General features: G+C 43.1%; 1 long non-coding RNA gene across 1 annotated transcript in view; it reads right to left on the bottom strand.

Moving 5' to 3' along the window:
- Positions 1-20719, bottom strand: part of LOC112529996 — a 155240-nt gene extending 134521 nt beyond the window's left edge. The window contains exon 1 of the long non-coding RNA XR_005840434.2: positions 20571-20719. This is a non-coding gene — a long non-coding RNA (uncharacterized LOC112529996). The remainder of the gene's footprint in view (positions 1-20570) is intronic.
- Positions 20720-22628: the final 1909 nt, after the last annotated feature.

Genomic DNA, 22628 nt, shown 5'->3' with positions numbered 1-22628 from the left:
TTTACTAATAAAAGTATGTGCTAAATTAACTTCAGATTATCAGCCACATGGTTTATGTCAGCCATTTAGAGGGATTGATAAAATGAAAAGAAAAAATACACCAGAATTTTGCATTTAAAACCCTTTTTCCGACTAAATTATATTTACTTCTAAGATGTTATCTTTGAATGTTTTATTGTTAATTTTATTATTTCCAATTTTAAAAATTCCACTGGCAACAAAAGCCACGGCAGACCACACAGGCTGCGTTTCTGCAAGCTCCACTTAAACCACTCTGCCTCCTGTTCTGCAATCCAAAAAGCTGACAAATTCCTCTCATCCCCCTGCCCTTGGTTTTTAATAGCCTCGCCACCATGCAGGTGTGAACCACCGGGGTGTTTGATGTCACCAGGTTTATGAGGCCGTGATTAACACGGCAGGCAGAGCTGCAGGACGTGGCTCCCAGGTCTGGGGCTGAGCGCTGGCGAAGCTCCAGCTGTGTGATGGGACCGAGTCTCGACCCTGCTCAGCCCTTCCTGCACTTCCATGTGAAGAAACACAAGCCTGCAAGCCTGAAATGTGAGCTAGAAGTGCATGAACAGGACCCTGGGGAGGAGAAGAAACGCAGTTTATTGCAGGGCACCAAGCAGAGGCAGCCATACAGTCACATAATCAGGGTATAAGTGACATTAACACCATTTCCTTGGAGCTGCGTTTCAATGCTTTCTCTCCCATCCAAGGGAAGGTGAGGGTGGGCTGTCTAGACACAAATCAGCACACATTCGGGCTCTACCTCTGTGGCACAGCCTCCTTATGGCTGCAGGGAGCAGGGGCTCAGGTAGGCCTCAGCCCCACCGCTTCCACTGGCGCTATGCGGGGCTGTGGGCCGCTCTCCTCTCAGGGCACGGCAGCCATCAGAGCTCTGGAGCCGGCAGCTGTGCCAACAGATCCTCCTGCTGCCCTCTGCATGGGTGTTTGGCTGGTGGCTTCGGTAGAAAAAAGCCAAACCTTTCCCACCTTCTTACACAGAAATCTCTTGCCCACGGGTCTCATAGATTTTCTGTAATAAGTACTGAAATAACTCTGGCTCTGTCCATTCTGGTAGCCAATGTGTTTTCAATCCTGCTCGGGGTGGGGGAGATATATTTTTGACAAGTGTTGTTAATATTGAGTCATTTTCTAGTACAGACAGTCTCTTGGGTTTTAACCTATAGCTTTCTTTTTCACCCCACTTAGTTCTTCCCACGTGCAAAGTCATTTGGCTCTGCAGAGACCCTGTCATGCTTATTTATGCAATCTGGACCTCTTTATTCCTCAGCGCTCTCCCAACACAGCTTGGTTCTGCATGGGAGTATCTTCAGGCAGAAAACACAACACTTCAAAGAAAAGACCCCATTATCTTCCTCCTCCTCCTGGATGTGCTCTGTGCTCCCTAGGTGGACTTCCTAAAGTCTGCACAGCTCTTGGCAGAGTACCAGATCAGTAGGAACATAAAATACATCTCTGTGACATGGAAGCACTTACATTTCAGTGTTATATTTCCTCCTTATGTTTTCATTCTCCTGTTTGCATATGGAGTATTCAAGTTGAGAGGGAGATCTGCAGCTTGTGTCATCTGCAGTCACTGCAGGAAATACAGCACTGTCTGGAAACTGCACACATCCATAGCCTGCATCCCACAGCCAGACACAAACCTCTCTCTGCAGAAGGTGCAGTTGGTCTGGTGCCCTCACAAGGGCATTCCAAATGCCCTAATATTTGAGGCAAGCGGGTGGTGCTCATTCTCCCATTCAAAGCCCACCTCGGGTCTTGAGGCTCTCTTGTTCATTTAAGGTTGTACGTGGACACAAAAGCTGCATCAGACACTCTGGTTGTACAGTGCCTAAAACAACAGAGCTGCCATTTCTGATGGGATCTAGGTGTTAGCACATTATAAATAATAAATGGCAATTATAACAGACATTTTACAGAAAGATATACTCATATACATATATACTTTCCTTCCTCAACATTATTTATTTGTTGCCATCTGGCAGTGCACTCAGCAAGGAGAAATACAATTAGATATGCCTCATATTGTGCCAAGAATATCAAACAGTGTAATGAGTTTCTCTGCATATATGTGCTGTTTCACTGCTGTTCTTTACCGAGTTGAAGGACCTGACTAATATTTTTTCATCAGTTCTTACAGTTTAGTCTAGTGCTTTTGCTCTGAGTAGCACTTGGGTTTTTAAGTGTTGGAAGACTCAAATCATATTACTGACGTTAATTGCCCATCTGTGGTTAGGCGCCTGTGTGTGAAGGCAACGTAATTCCTTCTGTTGCTGAATGAAATACCTGCCACGGTCACAGCTTGCACTGTGGTCTCCGATAGCTTAAAACATCTATAGAAGATACAGCACAACACCATACCAATAACTGCTACAGACAAGAACACTGAAGAACAAACACCACTCACCTAAAGCATAAATAATCGTTCCTGCTTTTTTGCATTATGTGACACCATAGACACAGTCTCCATGAACCTGTAGGAGTAGCACACTGCCCTGGAGATGCTCACAGTTCAGAAATGGCTGCAGCTTTGAGCAGGCTCTCCGCTGCTGCCTTGGGTTTGAAGACCGCAGTGAAAATGAATGCAGGTCAGTGAGTCAGTTGCTTGAATTTCTTCTGTTAACCAGTTATGGGAATGTCTGGTTCACCTTGTAGACATTCCCTGTTAAAAATGCAGAAAAGCTTGCTTTCCACACTAGTGTTGATGTAGATGCAACTGGAAGATGATCTGTTTCCTTACTTCACAGCTCCCTGCAACAACAGGAGGCACTGTACAGCGGGGCTACCTCTTATGCTTTGACACAAGAGAACATTAGTGCTGCATGGCTCCATTTTGGAGATACAGTTTTATTTTGCTATAACTCTTCACTCTCAGGAGAGGATGCATAGTCTATTCTATGGGTTCCTGTGCACAAACTTATTAGCTGTTTATATGTTGTCCTTTATACAGACACTGAACTCACTCCTGCAAACATGGTAAGTGCCTCTTTGGAGATGCTGGTAGCTGCATCGTTTTGCTGTCTGCAGTGGGAAGGAAATGGTGCAGCCAAATGTTTATGGTGCCATAAAAGCCAACAACAGTAATGAGGTGGTGACATGAGCAATGCAATATCTGCACTGCTCCCAAGCTGTGCCTCTGTTCAGCGGATCCATCATCAGAGCCTCATGGCACTCCCCCAATACTATGGAAGGAAATCCTTGACAATAATTTTATTAATAAGGAACAAAGTACCAGCTTAGAGATGAAGGTGCTAATTGTGGCACATCAGCAGCCAGAAGAAACAATTCCTCTAGGGTCATACACATTAATATCCCATGGCTGCTGGTCAGAGTGAGAGGCATTCCCTCACTGGTGATGACAGCTGCTAATAAGACAGCAAAACGCTCTGCAAGCATGACCATTAATGCTGACAGCCAGGAAGCTGGGGATTCACATCTCCAGCAGATCTCAGTCTCTGACAATCACATATTGGGTAAGTTTGAGGGGATACAACAGAGCCCTTGTAGGAAGGAAAAGAGATGTAATAGCCTTCCATGCACTGACTGCTGCACTGGTGGTTAAGCAGTACAGCTCTGACTGGGTCACACTTTCTGGACTAAAGCAACTCCATGATGCTGTCTTGAGGTCTGGCTGTTGTGTAACATGGATATGCCTCAACTGGGCATGTCAGTAGTGAATATTTTCAGAGAAGGAGATTTACCTACCTGTGCTTACATGATGCCCTTGACAGCTGGCATCTCAGTCTCACAGAAGTGCTGTTTGGAAACGATTTCTGGGAGTTTCTAGTCCAGTCTCCAATTTGGACAATCAATCACAGCCCATACAGAAAGCCCCAGAGCACATCAATGGCACGGCCTACCTCATCACCTGCTCATTGCAGCACTGTCTTGCCAATGAAGATATCTTCTGCAAGACCCAATGTGAATATCCTTGGCCACAACTTGTCACTGAAGCACATTTAAATGAAGTAATCAAAGAAGGCATATTTGGTCACCAGCTGTGCTCATATATTTACTTGCAAGTAAGAACCTCAGTCCCACTCTCAAATACTTATCCTTATGTTTCTTGAGCTTCCATATTCACAGAAATCCCTAGAAAGGCCAACAGGAGACTTAACTCTGCAGGCTGGCAGAAACTTATGCCTTTAAGAATAGCAGTTTCTGATTCCATCCAGATTTTGTGACCCTTTCTAGGGACAAAAACCTCTCCTCCTCCTCCACCCAGGGCGTGCTGTTGTTTCCTACGCTTATGACAAGGCTTGGGACTGCATTGGTTGTTTTTCAAGTTCCACCAGTAAAACTGAAACTGTCCAATCTCTTTCTTTGCAAAACTTCCAGTTACACACATTCTGTGATAAGGAGTTGGTGTTAAGAGAGGAAAGAGCACAGACTGCTATGCCATATGCTGAGGCACATTATGGATGCAACAATAGCTCAGCCACGGTGCACAAATACAGCCACGTCTGGCTGGAATCAAAGCACCCTCTTTCCCTAAGCTGACAACTTTCCTCTATCTCCTTCTGCAAGACCCCGACTGACCTCAATACCAAATGACCCCCATCTCTTTGGTCCTTCCATCTATTGTTTCGAGGCACAGATAGGCTGTCTTGTGAATTAGAGGTTCCAAGAAGAGAAATATGTTCTATCAGTCAAATTCCTGCACTTTCCCTTTTTTAACTGGGCAAAAATACATCCCAGTAGGTTGACAGCAAAAAAAGAAGTAGGGAAGGAAGAAAAGGGGAGAAGAAGACAGAAAATGTGTGAATGAACATTATGAAAAGGAGAACAGAAGATAAGGTCTGGGAAAGCAGAGAAGGGAATGAGAATAAAGAGGGAAGATAAGGGAACAAAGGGAAACTTTGAGAAAAGTGGCATATAGCCTCTGCCCAGAAAGCTACCATAGATTTAGATTTTACTATTAAAGAAGGGAATCAATGGCTGGCCCTGAGCCCCATGCTGGCAGCCTCTGCCGTTCTGATCTCAGGACCAGCATCTGTCAGCAATTTTCAAGAGGAACCATTAGGAATCACAACGTTTAACAGTTTGTCTTGGCCCCCTGGAATCTCACCACCCCCATCAGCTACTGAAAAAAAAAAAAAAAAAAAAAAAAAACGGGGGTTGGAAGGAGGAGAGGGGAAGAGAAGAAGGGAAAACAAAATGGTACTTGTATGATTTAAGGTGTGCCTCCCTCTTTTCCCCTGATTATATGCCACATCCGCAGAGGTGAAATATAGATGGTGGTTTTGGCCTCGTTCCTGTGCGCTCTAGCAACAGGAGTGATGGTTGAGGAGTGCCCCGGGCTGGCTGGAATTTCCCAGTGAGTGGGCTCCAGGCAGCTCTGCTGGGGAGCCTTCCCAGGAGCAGGACAGGACAGACATGGAGATTTACAGCACTCTGCAAAGCCAACTGCTCCTGACACTCCTGACACAGAGGGACTTCTGGGCATCTCAAACATAAATCCTACAGAAAGGGAAATGAAGCATTTCCCAGAAGTGGTTCGGTCGCACAATTACCACCAGACGATTTATTCCATCTGTTCTTCTACCCGGATCTCTGAATAGTGACCCACAAAAGGCAGTGTGGGGAGTGGGGAAAGGCAAGAGCAGTTTCTCAGAGCATCTCGCCAAGCCTGGGCATGTGCACTGCTTGGTGGTCACCTCCAGAGAGGGCACTTGACAGTCACAATAAAAAGCTTCTTAAAGGTTTTTAAGGGCTGGTTCTGCTTGGCACCAATATAATCAGTGTTGCAAAACTGAATGAAGGAAAACAAATCATTGTGGTGAGGTTTGAATGCATTTTCTGCAGTGCCAGAGGAGTGAATTGAAACCACCGTGCTGACGGAGCTAAGGGATGGGCTGTCACCCTGCAACAAGGAGCTTAGGAGCACCAGAAGCAGGTGTCTGGTCTCTAAGTGCTGCCAAAATCCAGCCCCAAGTTTAAAGCATTTAAATTTACAAGGGATTTGAAAGCACACCATAGGCAGGGGAGTTTCAGCTCCAGATCTGAACTTTGCTGCTGGTTCAAGTTCTCTAATGAGTTTATGCATTGTTTGCTTACAAGGAAGTGAGACCTGCTTGTGTGTAACAGTCTTCTGCAGTACGAACCTCACACTCTCATACAATCTGTTAGGCTGTAGTGTAGCTAGGAAGCATTTCCCTTCTGCTGTGCTGGAGCTAACATTACTCAACAAGACCATACAGAGGACACACCAAGTAATCCCAGCCTTGTTCGTGTATTACAGCTTATGCTATATATAGCTGTCCATATTATCGAGCCTACAACCAGAACTGGAAGCAAGAGGGAATTTTTTACTCCACGTGAGATTACTGGGGATGGAGCACTGAGGTGGTGTTACTCTCCTCAGTGATACAGGACATAGAAACACCTCAGGGTCACTTGGAAGTTTTATTTGACAAATTCCTTGAAGCATTGCGGCCCTTGTGCTCTCTCCTGTGCCATGATCTGGTTATGACTTTTGGTCTTTAATGGTGTGATTTATGTTTCATGGCCTTGGGAGGTATTTTGTGGTTTATACAGACTCAAAGACCAGTTGGTCCTTGACAGTTCTATGCCTTGCCAGACTGTGGAGAAAGCATTCTTGTGAGTTAGGCTGAGCCTATAACATTAGCTGGAAGTGATGGAGGATAACGTGGATTTTCACTTGGCACCCTGGAGACCAGAGAGCTGTACCTTGTGCTCATGTTCCTGTAGCAATGAAATGCATTTGCTCACAGACCCTTTGAATTTTCAATGATATTATTATACTACAGAGTGGCTAAATTGGCAGACATTTGAAAAGTTGCTCCTGGGCAGAAGGGCACATTACCAGTGTAACTATTTGATTTACTTTCCCTGCACAGAGAATCCTACTGCAGTTTTCAGTTGGCCATAGCATCTCTCTTGGCCTCAGGAGAGATGAGCACCTTCATCAGCGAAATGGTTGGATGGAGCAAGGACTGAAAGAAAGACCTCAGGGAGAGATTTCTCTCAGTCTCTGCTTAGCTTACAGAGATGTACAAACCTTCCCAGCAGAGACAGGACAAATGAGTCTTACTACCTTCCAAGCAGAGGGAAGCTCAATGAGTTTTTCAGATAGCCCGTACACTTGAATCATGTGCAAACACAGTGTGACTTGCCACATTTCATGGCCCAAATTCCAGCAAGACTATATAACAAAATGCAGTTTTATGTAATACTTTCATACCAGGGTGACAAGTGACAGGCCACATAAGTTTAGTAAGACTATTAAGCAGTCAGCACGGTCTTGGCTATGAGATGTTGAGTTGTCCACACATTAAATATTCATGATGTTTGAAGTAATGAGTTTTAGAAGAATGTCATGGCAGACCAAGTGACACTTGGCTACCTTTAACCTTAGACTGGGTACCACACGGAGAAGAGAGGAAACCGTAGGTGCCAGGTTGTTTTAGATAACTGCATAGATAACCTCCTATTTTACACACTTACTTTGCATTTATAAGATTCCACCAAGTTTTATAACTTGGTTCTATCTTTGTTTTCATTGCCAATTAGCTGAATAAGTTACCCTTTAACCAAATGTTTTTTTCACTGGAAGAAAATAATATTTGCTGGCTAGTGTGACATGACTCAAGATTTTAGAAAGAAACAAAGGAATCTTAGCATCTGTTTTTACATTGCCTCGACAGGGACAGACCTCAATTAAGTATCTTATTAAATGTGTCTCCTCCCGCATTCTGTCAAGTCTCAGTGCTTTTGCTGGAAGTTACAACTGTGCACACATGCTAACCACAGACTTCTAGTCCAAAGGTGGTGGAACTGTCAATAAGCTAAGTAGTACAGATTAGCTGAAAGAAGATGGATCATGGAAACGAAGAAAGATTGTGGCAGCTTGGCTAGAATCAAGGAACACTTTAGATCCAAGTATATTTGGACCTCTACCTGGGGAAGCTATCTAGCACAAAATATTCTTTAAATCAGAGCCAACAGCCTTTAAATTCATTTGATGCTTTTTCCATGTCGTTCAGTTTGCCACAACTGGTTCATTTGATTGATGATGCCCTTTTAGCTCTCTTGCAGGTATCTCTGGCAACCCAGGTTCTTCCCACTGCTACAGTTAGGATAATATGTAATACGTAAGAATCAATCAGCCTATTTGGACACATGGCAAATCCAAGAAGAAGCAAATAATAAAAAAAAAGATCTTGAGTTTTCCAGCATCGTCTTTTCCTCTTCAAAATATTTAAAGTATTGGCAAAAGATTTGTATAAACACAAGCTTGTTTTTCTAGACCTAATCCCTGTACCTGCCACAGTCTATTCACCCATCGCCCTTGAACTAGAGCCTCAGCTTCCACAAACCAGCACTAAGAAAGTCAGTCAAGCACCACTGCTTTACACCAGGTAACGACTACATCCAGCATGTCCTTCTCGTACAAATTCCCATTTGTTCAAATTGTTTAGACCCCATAAAAGCCTGCCTTCTCTCTCAGAAGTATGCAATACCTGAAGAGTTTACAGTTTCTTACCATGCATAAACTTCTCTCTCCTGTTAATTGTTTGATGCCTTCCAGCAACTTATCTCTGTAATCAACTCAGAAGAGAACATTTCTGGATAATGCTGTCATATTTCCTAAAGCAAAACAAGTAATTCAGAGCAGCAGACAAATTAATTCCCTTTGGAATTTTGTCTTGATTTCAACACAGCAGTGCATATCAGTGTGAGCTGGGGGATTAAGTGGCTACAACTAGTGTTCCTTGCTGGGTCCAACAGGATTTCTTTAACTTTACTTCCGCGAAATCCTTACTGAAAATTTTATTGTGGAACAGATATTTCTCTGGTTCTATGAGTTCGAAATAGAAGCCTTAAAGAAGAGAAACAAACTTCAACCCACAGTCAATGGATGGAAGATGTATTTCATGTATGTGCCAAGTCATGGAGAGGAGTCCAAGGAAAGCAGGTGTATCTCTTTTCATGAGCACTGGAGTAAATGATAGCCATGCTCTGGAGCAAAAAGAGTGCTCCACATGGCTGGAACTGACGCCTGCAGAGTGTCATGAACTGAAGTTTTGACCTTCCTACATCATTAAGACCAAGCATTTCACTGAGTTTAAGGAAATTAAGCTCCAGAACATCACTGAAATTTGGAGATGTTAGTTAAGTCTAACATGATATTTTTTATCCCATTTAAATGTCTGTAAGTTCCTGGCTGCATAAGGCAATGCTTGCTTATTGCTTCGGATTATATGTACTGTTAAAAGTTTCAAAGGGCATATTCCATTTTTCACCCCAGAGTTAAGGGAATTGCAGTGGGAAGATCTCCTTTCACAAGCCAGGTAGGGGAGGAAGACTGGCACCTTGGGTTTGCAGGTTAGGAAGACAGGAACTTTACCCACAAAATCTGTGCAGCAATGGCAGCTGTTTGGCACATCTCACTCCTGCTTCCATGTGTTTTAACCATCTGGGAGGACACAGACAAAGCAAATTCAAGCTTCAAGTGCTCTTTTCTGCAACTCACATGCTGGTCAACGGTGCCAATTCCACTGGTGAACATCAGGGAGAGATTTTAGCATATATCCACCATGAAACAGCTCAGAAAGGATGGCCCCTCGTTACTGAAAGCAGCTGGAGTACTAACCTCTATCTGCTCCTCACTGCTGGCTCCAGCAGCTGGTCACCAAAACTGACCCTTCAAATCCTTCCTGATCCACTTCAGTGCGAAGCCAGCTGTGAGCACTGCCTCAGGCAGTCCAGAGCACAGCAGGAGCATCCATGGGCCACTGCAGAGCTTCAGCTGTACAGGCAGCATCCTGTGTATATATGGAAAATTTGTAGCCAAACTGCAAACACAATGGTTTTAGGCATTTCAAACACCTTCCCAAGTGGCTTGTAACCATTCTGGCAAGAAGTAAGTAAGTGGGGTAAATATCAAGCATAGTCTTCAAGAACAGTCAATGAAAACAGCTCTGGACTGAATGGTGAGGATGGTGTTCATTGCTTTCCTTTATGAACTACAAACAAATATGAATGTTAATTCAAGGTTAATTCAGCCTTGGTAAAAAGATTTAACCTGATAAGCAGGCTATGAGTCCCCATCCATGTGTTGCTGGGATAAATGGAGACATTTCCTGGAGGTCTCCACCCTGCAGCCAGCTGGTGCTCCTGGATTCCATCCCCACAGGACTTAGTTACAACTAAACACCATAGTTGGACTCAAGTCTCACTGACAAACAGCCAGTCACAGCATTGCATTGGGAGACATTTGGAAAACACACCTACAGATCACATGGCTATGCAGTGCCCTATCCTCATTTCTCTCTTACTTGCTTCTGAAAGTCAATTGAATCACCTAGTGACATCTCTAAAACGACTTTATAAATTTGCCTAGAAAATGGTGTCTGAGGAAAACATGTCAGGGCAGTCTGAACCACAGGTTATTCCTTTTCCTTGGAAATTATGGGACAGATTCTGTCTTCCAGATGGAGTAAAATTATGCACTTTGTGGCAATTACCATCTTCCTCTTCTTAAAAACACAGAGCGGTCCTCTATGTGGCAGCAGTTTGCAGTGCGGATGAAAGAAATCAGAAGTATAGCTGGAGGAGGCAGAAGGCAGTGCAACAAAGCAGATTTTCTCTCCCCATGGGATTGATGCACAGCCTGCACACTGCAGTCCTCTTGGTCCTGTCCTGCCTGTCCTGCAGCCATATGATGATCCCATCGTGTGGTCTCTCTTCATTAAGGTCTCTTAAAAAGTACCAGCTGAGGAAGTCATTTTGCACAAAGACCTTTTAAAACTCATTTAATCACCTTTTGCCTCCTTCCCTTGTGCTTGCCTTGCAAACCCTGTGAAACTGCCTTGTCCCCTCACTTCTGTGAAAGCAGGCTGCTGCAGAAATGGAAACTCTGTGTCATCAATCCAGCTGGTGTCAATTAATATAGACCCACTGGCTTTTATGGAGCTGTGTTAACTTACAACAGCTGAGGGTGCAAAGCTATTGACATTCAGCAAATCACATCAATTTTTAATGGAGTATCCTGGGCTCCAACCTAAGGACTGTACAAAGAAATTCCAAAAGCTGCATTTAGAAGACAGTTGTGGGTGACACCATAATGCAATTATTCCCACCAAAGAGTGATCTGTGTGAAAAACAGGGGCCAAGGGCTCCTTGCCTATGAGGGATTACATGGAAATATCTCTCTTACTTCATTGTGGCTGGTAGAAACATAATTGCTAAATATAAAGCAACCCGAGGTTTGAAAAATGCTCTAATTTGCAATTCCATGCATCTTGTATGAGATCACCAGAGGCTGTTGATTCACAGATGACGACACAGTCTCATACCTACTGCTGCAGTAGGGTCCCCTTTGGGAAATCCAGAATGGAGTTGGGGAAGAAAAAGCAGCCCTGAGCCTGAGGCTTGGAGCGGTGCTGTCACCTGATAGTCAGTGAGGTTTGTGTTATCAGCTTACACTGCTACGTAATGGTGGTGAAAAAGCAGAGCAAGCAAAAATATTGCATCCCATTTGTTTAATACTTGTACTTTATTTCAACCCAACCTGCATCTCTTCAGTAGAAGGCCACAGACAGGGATGGCTGCCCTATGGCATCTTCCTTTTGCCATGTAAGAAATGAAAACTCTGCTCTGTGAAAAGTCAAGGACATCCAATGGCTCCAGGGACAACACCCACAAAAGAATCCATCAGAAATCCTTAAACACTGGGAAGCTTGGCTAACATACTGTGATCAGCAGAGGGAAAACAGGATCAAGTCTTCACTTGCATTGGTAGTAGAATCAGCAGAAATACAATTCCAACAGAAGTTTGAAACCATATTCACCAGGTGGTTGAAAGGAAAATTCAATATTTAACATAGGAATGTTCTTTCAATTTGCTAAAATGTCAGCAAATGATTCCAAGCAAAGCATTTTATTTGGGTTTCAGAGAAGCACTCTTTTTTTTTTTTTCCCAAACCAAATCACTACACTTTTTGCTTTCTGGGAAAAATAGAAATAAAAACCAGCAACAACTTACCATTAAATCAATGCTGTTAACCCTCAGAACTGATGACTAAATTCCAGTACAACAGTGATTCACAAACTGTGATAAAAAATGAACAATTTTCTCTTTGTACTGTGAGAGTAAACAAGAAAGTGTCTGGTGGGGATGTGCCATAGCTCTTCTGGTACTGCTGTTGAGCACTCCATTTCTCTATAATCATCCCCTGCCTTCATCCATCCACCAAAACCTTTATTGTGGTGTCCAAGCCCAGAAGTGACTAGTCAGATTCTTATCATATAAACGGAGGTCATAATTTCCCTGCTGTGGTCACAAAGCTAAGCAACTCTAAGAAAACATTTACAGCCCTAGTTTCAGATTTGGGACTGACTTGAATCAACCAAGGCTGGAGAGAGGCCCTGGCCAAAGTCAACCAAGACAAGAAGGAGAGAAGAAATGCGAGACAGTCTGGAAAAGTTTACTTGGATGGAGCTTAGTATCCAGAAAGTGCTGGGGATGCAGACTGAGATCATTTATACATCAGGGAGATGTCAGTAAAGCTTTGGCTTTATACTTTAAACCCTTTCTTCCCGTTAAATGACAACCATTAGCATTATCGAGTTTAGATGAACCACCTTATTCTGAAGCTCTCCTAAAGAATATGTCCCACACCCCTTCCCAAACCAAATTGCTCCTCTGAGAAAGAGTCACCACACTTTAGGCCACAATGACACAGAGAAAAAGGAGGAATGCTGCCTTGCCACCCTCACTCTGAGATACTGCCAGTACCTACACACAGCATTTCTTGGAAGCAGAAAATGCCACTGTGCAACTGCATATACCCAAGACTATAATTAAAGAAATCCACCAGCACCCTGCTAGCAGCTAAGAACACAAACAGAGAATTGCAGGCTTTGAATTTGAATCAGATGGAGATTGTTTTGATGTATAAACATGAAAAACAACCAACTTATGAGAGGTAGGAGCAAGAGATAGATCCGACCAAATGGACAAAATCAGCAGTGCGCTGAGTCAGATGCACTGGTGGTGTGCAGGGGAGAGTAAGGATGGGAAACTTCCTTCCCAAGAAAGACATCATAGGAATAGGACAGGACAGCAGTCTTACAGAAGCTCTTGTTCACTTTGGATGTCTCTTCCAGAATTCCTACACTCCATCAGCCTCAGCAAAACTGTCTTGTGCTTTGGCTCTGAAAAATCTCATGATGCCTCTGGTTCCAGACAGACTGGTTTTGGAGAGCTGTGGAGCTCACAAATGGGAGGCAGCAGCAAGTCCTTCCTGAGAAAGAAGGGGAAGAGGACAGTGGAAAAAGTTGCCTATATATGGCCTAAATAGTAACAGTCTTACTGTAAAAGAGAATGGAAAGGAAAATCTGCAAATCAATGAGAGAATTCACACATATAAATAGAAAAAAGCAGATGTTAATGAGTCACTGCTCGCTCAGAGAACTGAGCCATTGGCCTCTTCTTTAAGTCACTGGCACGTCCTGCAGCAGCAGCACTGACCTCCTGACGTGAACCTTTTTAACAATTCATTACTCACACAGCACATCTTCCAGCCATTTAAAAGCTCCACGAAGGACTGAAAAACATGACATCATCTCCTGTTCATGCTATTGCCTACCTGAAATGCACACTGGCTGCTGAGGGAATTCACTCTCGTGTATAAGCAGGAAGAAACAGAGTGTGTAACAGGGCAGGTGCAGAGCTATAGGCAGACGAGGATTCCCCTGCTTGTAATCTTCAGTGATGACTGGAGTTCTTTATCCTCAGCATCAACCCTACAGCATTCATCAATCACAAGCAAAAACTGCGCGGGCTAAAAAACGTCAAACAGTGTGTGAAGCTGTAGTCAGCTCCACTGTAAAACGTCACCTCCTCCTCTAAGTCTACTGCAGCAGTTCTCGATAAAGCGATATGTTTCTTGGCAGTATGTAGGCAGGGACCCAGAGGTGTGCTGTGGTCCAGATGTGAAGCCAAAGGGATGACTTAACAGGGAAGGAGAGAGGTACTAGGAGATAACACAAAGCATCACAGCATGCTTAGGACTGCCAGGCACGGAGGTCTGGCCTTGCAGTTTGGTGCTAAGCCATTAATCCATAGACAGAAGTTAGGGGTCTGTAGAGTGTTTTGGGAGCTTATTCCTTTCAAGATTATGTTGGGCTAAACGATAAGTTTTGTATGGCACATGGAGCATAAAACACACTGTATATAGTGCTGAATAAACAGGCACTTAAAGAACATGGCTAGGAGAAGTAACTTATTGAAATCATATGTTATTTTTACATTGTGTATTTCCAGGCCAGGTTCCATCAGCTCCACTTCCTTACATTTTGGTCTGCTTATCACAGGCTACCTCAAAGTCCTTCTGTCTGCCAGATTGCTGTGTGAGCTTTCCACTAGATGGCTTGCTATGGAGGACAGTCAGTCCTAGGGCATCTTTGGTCTGCATGGATTTAACCTCAAACCAATGTAATTTTTCTTTCAGAGCTCTTTTCCTACCCTACAATCATGCTTAGCTTCTTTCCCAGGGGCATGATGCAGTGATGTCAGAGAGAGGAACCATTTCTGATTCCTAAGGGCTGATAGTGGCAGTATTACCCCTTTTTAATGTGCAGTGAAGAATGTCCTTTCCACTATGCAGTAGAGCCTGCTTATGGAGAAGAAAAGTTGGAAGAAAGAAAAGCTAATTCTTAAAAGTGAGAGGGAAAGACTAGCAGATTAAAAGCAGTAACTTGATTCCAACACACTTTCTAGCCTTCCAAAACCAGAGGTGGCTCACATAAACACATTATCCAAATGACTTCTAATATGCAGAAGTGATCCTGTATTTTTTTCTCCAACTTGAAAATTTGTCATGGATTTAGGAGTACTGATGTCTACCTAGCAGAGAGGATGAAGGTCAGTTGTGGGACAGGTTGGGCTAAGATGTTTGGACATTTACCGCAGAATACAGTGTTACGATTGCTATTTCAGAAAAGGGAGCATCTAAGGATAGGTAGAAATTCATGGGGAAGATCCAGACCCCCTGTGAAAGAATTGAGAAGAAAACATGAGACAGAATTTGGGCAAAATAGGTACTTTCCATCTCAGAACTGCACCCAGAGTAGTTCTGGCAGTTACACCGTAGGAACAATTTAACCCAGGGAAAAGGGTCTTCTCCCAGCAGACCCTTTCAGGCAGAGAAAGTGAATTGTTTTTGAATGTTAGCACTTAATTACTCCCTCCTACAACTGACAAACATCATCCCAGACTTGTAATTGCTTTAAAACATTAGCCAACTGCCATGGGGAAGAGGTTAGAAGACCGTAAATATTGGCTGACAAAATAATGGAATGGAGTCAAGCTCCTACGCACAGGAATGCATTGGGTAATATCTCCCCGTGACTTGGTTCTGATTAGAGATGAGCTTTATTCCAATTATTCCAGCTATTCATATCCTTGGGTACTGATGAAAACAGAATAAGTTAGAAATGTTGCAGATAATCAAAAGGCAAATATCTCCCAAGGTCTCTGGGGAATCAGAAACATTTGCTCAAGCAGTTTGCTTGGAATTTATAGACTCTGCCTTTGCCGACTCTACAGCTGTATTGAGCAGCATCCAGAAACTCAGTTAAGAACAAGCCTCACTGTAAAAGACAGTGTATAATATATGTGACAGTAAAATAGTTGCGTGTAAATAACTTGGAATCTAAACAGAAGGGGAAAATGGAGACAAAAACGAAGGGCACGGGGAAGAAAAGAAAAAAAAGATAAAGTCAAGACAGATGCAATCTCCCCATAGCTTACAAAGGACAGAAGCTGTAAGTCTTAACCTGAAGTCTACAATAACTCTGTTTTCATGAGGAAATATGGAGATGAAACTCTGATCAGTATAGGAAAGTCATTTAAGTAATTGATATTATCAATGAATTGATAATACATTGATACTACATTGAAACTGGAAGGTATTCTTCCAAACCACATCATCTTTCAACTAGGATCAACATCCAAAAGTAACGAGTTTCACCAACAGATCTGATCACTTGTCAAGTTAGATATTGTGAACATCCAAACAGAAGCATAAGCAAACTAGAAATGTTTTGCATGGGAACGTGGTTAGAATATCTGGTTAGCAAAGCAGCTGTGCAAACATTATGGTTGTGATTTGGAAATCTGTACATGCTTGCAAAGTATTCTTTAAAAAAAAATATTCTCCATTACAGTATTACCTGCAATAAATATATATTGTTGGTGAAAGGATTGCAGGAGGGATAAGACATACAGTACAGTATTTCACCTGTAAGTAACCACACAGACTATGTATTTGAAAACAGCTTCTTTGCAATACAGGAAAATAACATGAAGGTCTACAGTTGTCCCTATTTGTGCAGAAACGTCCACGTCAGCCCAAATATCTTATTAACAGTCTCAGAACAGAGCATGACTTTGTATTAGCTTCTGAAGAAGAGGTTTTGTCTAGACCAGCATGGAACTGAGCCTCCCAGCCTTCGCCATCTACCCCTTCAGCAAGCAGGCAGAGCTCTTGGTCTGCAGCACCAGGCTGGCACCTTTGAGGTTACCTGAGTGAAAAGTCAACGAACTAACTTTCCTCAGTTTGCTGTTGTTACCTTTGAACTAGGGCATGTCTGAGACTACTCAAAGGTGAACCCCTGATGTGACTGGAAGCAACAGCTGTGCACTGTAGTCTGCCTGCAATTTAATTGCTATTTTAGTTAAAGCAGATCTGTAGCAAACATGTCTGGTTTTGATTTAAGGTTATCAGTGAGACAATCAACCACAGCAACTTGCAAGCCATTAAACGCATTAACTGCTTCATTGTTAGAACAATACACAGTGTGTTTAGCCTGATCTTGCCTAATTGCAATGCCTATTGAGTGGCAGTTTTAGATCCAAAGATGAAGGAAGAGGTTCCCAGGTGAGGTCTTCAAGTTCTGCTATCCCACCCTTCAGCTGTTTCCCTTCCAATCAGTTTCCATAGCCACTGCTCTCTCTAAAATTGGGGCATTGCTTTCCTAGGCAGGAGTCAAAACTTACATAGAGCCAAACGCTGAAGATAGCAGTGAGTTTGTCACGGGATTAGAGGTTCTACCATAAAGAACAGAAAACAAAGTAACCTGGACACACTACTGTACGGGTAAGCAGTGTGGCTGGCAGGACATAGGTGGATGCAGGGATTTCAAGGCATAGAACCAGAGTGAGTAGTTGCAGTATTTTTACTTCTATGCCTGTTTTCATTTTTTTTTTATTTGTTGTTGTTTTGCTTTTGTAAATATTGGGATGAGTCATGGGGCTCCTTTCTGCTTAGAATAAGACAGAAAACTTGAAAAAACTCATTCATAAGCCACTTGGGAATGGACACTTAAACAAGCGTTAGGTCAAACTGCTGAGAAGACTGTTAAAGTGAGTGGATGCTCAACACAACCCTTTCAGTACCTACAGGCCTTGCTCAGGAAGCATCAGATTTATTTTGGTCTGGTGATATCTTTGCAGAAGAAGGGATATTTGGGATACATCGATGACAGCTGAAGCAGAAACCACAGATTTGACTGCTGAAAACAGCTGTAGCTGAGCATGGTCTTTAGGAATAGGCTTTTTCAACCATCTTAAATAAAACTAGCTGTCTTAGCTCATCTGCAGACAATCTGTGTCCTACATTTAGCTCAAAAGATTAACCCATGAGAAAACAGACAACATGCCAAAGTGGTTATGAGAACTTGTATAGTGACATTTCTTATCCATGATCCTTAGCACATAAAGGGAGCTGCTTCTCCTCCCTAGCCAGCCCTCTGGCTGGCTGGCAGTGCATCTAGCTGTCCTGGAGCAAGATGTTCTTAAAGTTGCTACAGAGGGAATGAACAAAATGGCTCTTCTGAGCAGTTTTCTGGGCTTCAGTAACTTGGTGTCATAAATCTTCTCAGTGCCACTTTTGGGGTTTTGGTAACCTTGGTGAAACCTCTCCATCTCTCCTCATGGCTTTTTGTGGTGGTGATCAACTGCACTCTCAGTCAGGGAAGCAGAGAAGTGCCCAAGCTGTTTATGGTGGCCTTTGGTTTTCTGTCTCTCAGGGAAGATGATCAAAGGCCCAGTGAATGGCTCCAGAGTGCTGTGCCTCCAAGCATCAGTGAACCCTATCCAAAAAAGGAAGCTTTCTTGTTGCTTGTAGTGAGGTGGAGTCCCTTGAAGTGTTTTCCAGGCGCGCGAAGGACACAGCCTGAACAGTTCAGCCAGACTGCAAAGCTGCCACGAATGTCCTTGGAGTCCAGGGAAAGTGCAGAGCAGGACAGCAGGAGCTGTAACAGCCCTCCCTGTGTATCAGTATCAGAAGTGACCACAACCATATCCCTTTTGGGTTTCCATCCTTCGGGAAGCAGAAAGATTAGGAAGAAGTAATATATTTCTAACAAAGATATGCTGGAAGAAAACTAACATTAACGAAGCAGATAGGAGTCTCAGAAAACTTTCCTCCCTTCCTCTCTGCCTCTCCTACCAGAAACGAGCATCTTCCTATGCCATCAGGAACTTTTCCTATGCTTAACCACAGTACCTCCTTCTAAGCTTCTCTGGCTCTGCCATAATCACACACTGTCCCCGTGCTGCTCCGATTTCCTTTGTTTATGTTTAAAAAGGCAGCCATGCTCTGCACTGAATTAGAGCTCCATAACAATAGAAACTGTAAGACTCCGACTTCATTTCTAGAAATAGTTGTGAGGAGGGGTTTGCTGGAAAAGAAGAGATGATCTCATAGCTCTGGTGATTGGATACACACTTGGATGGGGTATCAGCTTGTACCGCTGCAGAGAGCTAAATCATTTCATCCAGCTTTTTCACAGGTGGCCATTTATGCATTCCTTGTTTGGCCGGAGCCCCAAGAGCCTGATGTGCAGAAGCACGAAGTGCTCACAGCTGCAGCTGAACTTAATGGGAGCTGGGAAGAAATAGTGCTCTATACTGAGAAATACTCTGTAGAGTCAAGCATTGAGGATGTCTCCGTAAGGATCTGAAAGTTTGAGGTTACTTCTGTGCTGTGTCCCCACTTCTCCATCAGTCCCATCATATTCAAGTGTAATGGAAATGAGTAAAAGAGGACTTTTAAAATGCCAAGATGCTGTAGTCATGGGTGCAAAAGAGAAGTGGAAAAAAAGAAATCCAGAAAAAAAGGCCTCAGAATGGACTTGAATATTATCCAGTAAATAAAGCATGTGGTGGATCTAAACAACAAGGAGAAGCAGTTGCTCATCCTCATCGTGAGCACCTCTGAGTCACATAGGGAGAAAACTAATCATGTTTTTTTGAAACTGTATCATAATGCACATATATAGAGAAAACCAAATTCAAATGTGCAGGAACTATAGTTCTGACTTTTTCCAACCTCAGAAAGTTTGATCTTACAAATTCAAATACTCTTACATGAAATTAACATGTAGTGGTGGACCAGGACTTTGCCACACTTACAGACATTGAGGTTAATAGCAATTGTTTAGGTAAATCTCCTGGACAACTCCTACAGCTTCTATAACATTTTGAGAGAGCAAGGAAATACATCTCAACTGTTTACAGATGCATTGCAAAGGAGTTGTTCTGCGTTTTCAATTCAGACACAGTGGAAAGAAAAGAAAGGTGCCCATCAGGAGAGTGAGGGCAGCAAAGTGGTCTTTTAGCCAGGAGGTTGCAGTTTAACTGCTATCAGAAACTTCACGCACAGCCTTCTGAAAACCAGAAGAGCAGCTGCACTAAAGGGATCTCAATGCCAAAGCTCTGTTCTGCACTTGGTCTCTGCAGCAGAGCCCTGTTGGTGCCTGACCTGCCCCCTCTGCAGCCTAGTTCATGGATCAGTGTTACCATGAGACAGGGTTCTTTCTCCAAGCTTCCAGAGCATAACCATCCTTGGAAAGCCTCTCCATTCAAGAAAAGCCAAGGTAAGGAACTCCATTTTGGGTGGTTTTGAAGCAAAGAATATGAGATTATTACTAATCAATGGTTAGAGAACAACTCCAACTTGTGAAACAGCCCAGTGCTGTGCCTGGAGAGCATCAAACCCACATGTTCAGTCATTCTGCAGAGACTTGAACCTCAAAGGTTAGGACATACAAGAGCTTACTCTACCTTCCTATTTAGTAAAGATGTTTTACTGTCCTCCCCAGTAGGTGAATTTGGAACCTAGACCGTCATGTGTCACACAGTTTATAAGAAGCTGAAGTAAATCTGAGCGCTGTTATTTGTAGCGTAACTGAGAGATGAAAGAGCACACGTGCATGGTCTCCTGGCATGCCTTCATAACACATTTGCATACAGTTTGGTTTAGCAATTTTTTTTTTTTTTTTGATTAAGCACTTGAGTTAAGCTGTAGCCTTTCACAGATACATGCATCTCATCTTAAAATGCCATCAGTAACAACTGAGTCAAGAGCAGGAAGACAGCCATGTTTGTTCTAATTATTTCTGAGAATGCTGTGATTTAAAATTGATGTTCATACTTTGCCAGCTCTGATTAGCTTCCCAAAATCAGAATCCCAAAGCACTTCCTTATGAAAATGAGCCCCTCTGACCTCTGATTGTTGCATCCCCAGACAACTTCCATGATGTCAGTGCAAGGAAGTCTTCTGAAGTGTTCTCCTGGGAACCATTTCTTGATTGGTACTTTCCAAAGGAACTGCTCCTCTGAAGACCTAGGGAAAACATGTCTTTGCTCTGTCCCTCACTCAGAATTAAGGAAGCTCTCTAAAGCAGTGAATGAAGCTCAAGAAGCTGGTTGGTCACATTACTTGTCAATCACTTTTTAATTCATTGCTTCGTATGCAAAAATAAAAACCAGTATAAAACCCGAATGCAAACACACTCATTTTCTCATGCTGGCAGAGATATTTTCTCATGCTTCTGACAGCTGAGTGACCTACTTTTATTTGTTCATGTCTTAGTGCCTCTGTGGTAGGAGGCACAACTGGGATGCTGGCACTACTTAGTAAGGGGTTGTTGTCTGGAGGACAAATGTTGCTAACAATGACAAAAAATGGGCAAGTCCGTCCAACTGATTCTGTCCTTAGTGAGCTCTCCTATCTCTCATATGCTCTTCTACTTGTAGGCAACTTTCATTCAGCCTTGTGAAGGATGGAGAGCCCGCATTCTTTGCTGATAACTTTAATTGCATTGACTTCTGTGTAGTTATGCAGGCAGTGAATTTGGATCTATGAATGGAAAAGACGCTGCTTCCCCAGCATAAATATTATTAAAAGGATTAGCAGGAAGGAATCCCCTCAAATGCACTGGAAACATGGTGCATCTACGAAGAGGATTTTAAACTTGGCAAAACAACCAACAGTAAATGCTTACTTGTGCCAGGCTTCATGCAACCAATTCCATAAGACAAACAAAAGTCCCTTGGAATTCTCGGTTCTTTGGTTGCTTCTCAAGAAAAGCAGTCTGTCTAACAAGAGCATGTGACAAGCTACATCCCACTCCCCTTATTTCATGAAAAATTCCAAGGCTGGTGAAATTCCCACAGGGTGCAGCTGAAGGCTTCTGCAGAATGCAGACTCTGTGCCTGCTGCAGTGTGTGGTTACCATCAGTGTCATTGGGAGCGCTGCTGCTCTGACCATCAACGTTGGTTATTATTTTTCTGCTACAATAGAAGACAAAAAGAGCAGACACAGCTCAGATAAAAGGCTTTCAAAACTTCAGGGCTTCTACAACATTTGTTTTGTGATAAGAGTTGCAAACTTCAGCCATTCAGGTGAAATGTGAACACTCTGACAAGATTTGTCTTGTAACATGACCTGTAGCCAAAGAAAGAGAATTGTTTCCTTCTACCTGTATTTACCTTTTCTCCTTGAGAACCAGAGAATCCTTCAGGTACAACATTTTACAGATTCCTCCATCTATTTCAGGTGGTTTCAATTGCCAGTTTTGAATGCATATAAAAAGACTTTTTAGTAAGCTTTTATAATTTGTCCTGGATAGTCTCTGCATACTGATTTTAAGATGCTGTGTACTACACCACTGAAACAACGTACATAGCATTACATGTTGCTTACTGAGACTGGATTCACATCATCTCCCACGCTGGTCTGTTTCTCAGCTCTTGGCACTCGAGCACAGATTTTCCTCAGCTGTCACTTACATTGTCCTAGGCTTCATGATCTTTAAGGTTTCAATTGTACGCCAGTCCTCCCAGCATGATGGCTTTTATTTTCCTGCCACACTTTTTTCCTTTTCCCCACTTTTTTTTCCATCCAGTTCTGACAAGGGCATGCTTCTTTGCAGGAAAACCATGACCAGTGATCCACCTCTACTGAGGCAGAGAGTTGGTCATTCTATAAATGCATTTCTTTGTTCTTTATTAACTTTTCCATACCGTGATAACGATCTGAGTAACAAAGAAGCCTTTCTGGTGAAGGATGTCTGCTACAACAAAGAGGTGCCGGTGGAAGTGCTGTGTGTATACACGCAGTCTCAGCTTCAGGAGAAACGCGCAGACTTCATTTCTCCTCTGTCTGCAGTACAAGTGAGGTGCATTCCAGATGAAGTCAAATAATCCCAGAAAATCCCTGAAATTTAGACTTTCTGGAGGAGTATTGGAACATCCCCAAAGGCAAGGAGAGGGATTTTG

Source organism: Gallus gallus, chromosome 17 (genome assembly GCF_016699485.2).
Source record: "Gallus gallus isolate bGalGal1 chromosome 17, bGalGal1.mat.broiler.GRCg7b, whole genome shotgun sequence".
Taxonomy (NCBI): domain Eukaryota; kingdom Metazoa; phylum Chordata; class Aves; order Galliformes; family Phasianidae; genus Gallus; species Gallus gallus.
The sequence above is the reverse complement of the archived record's forward strand: the minus strand, read 5'-3'. Positions and strand labels throughout refer to the sequence as shown.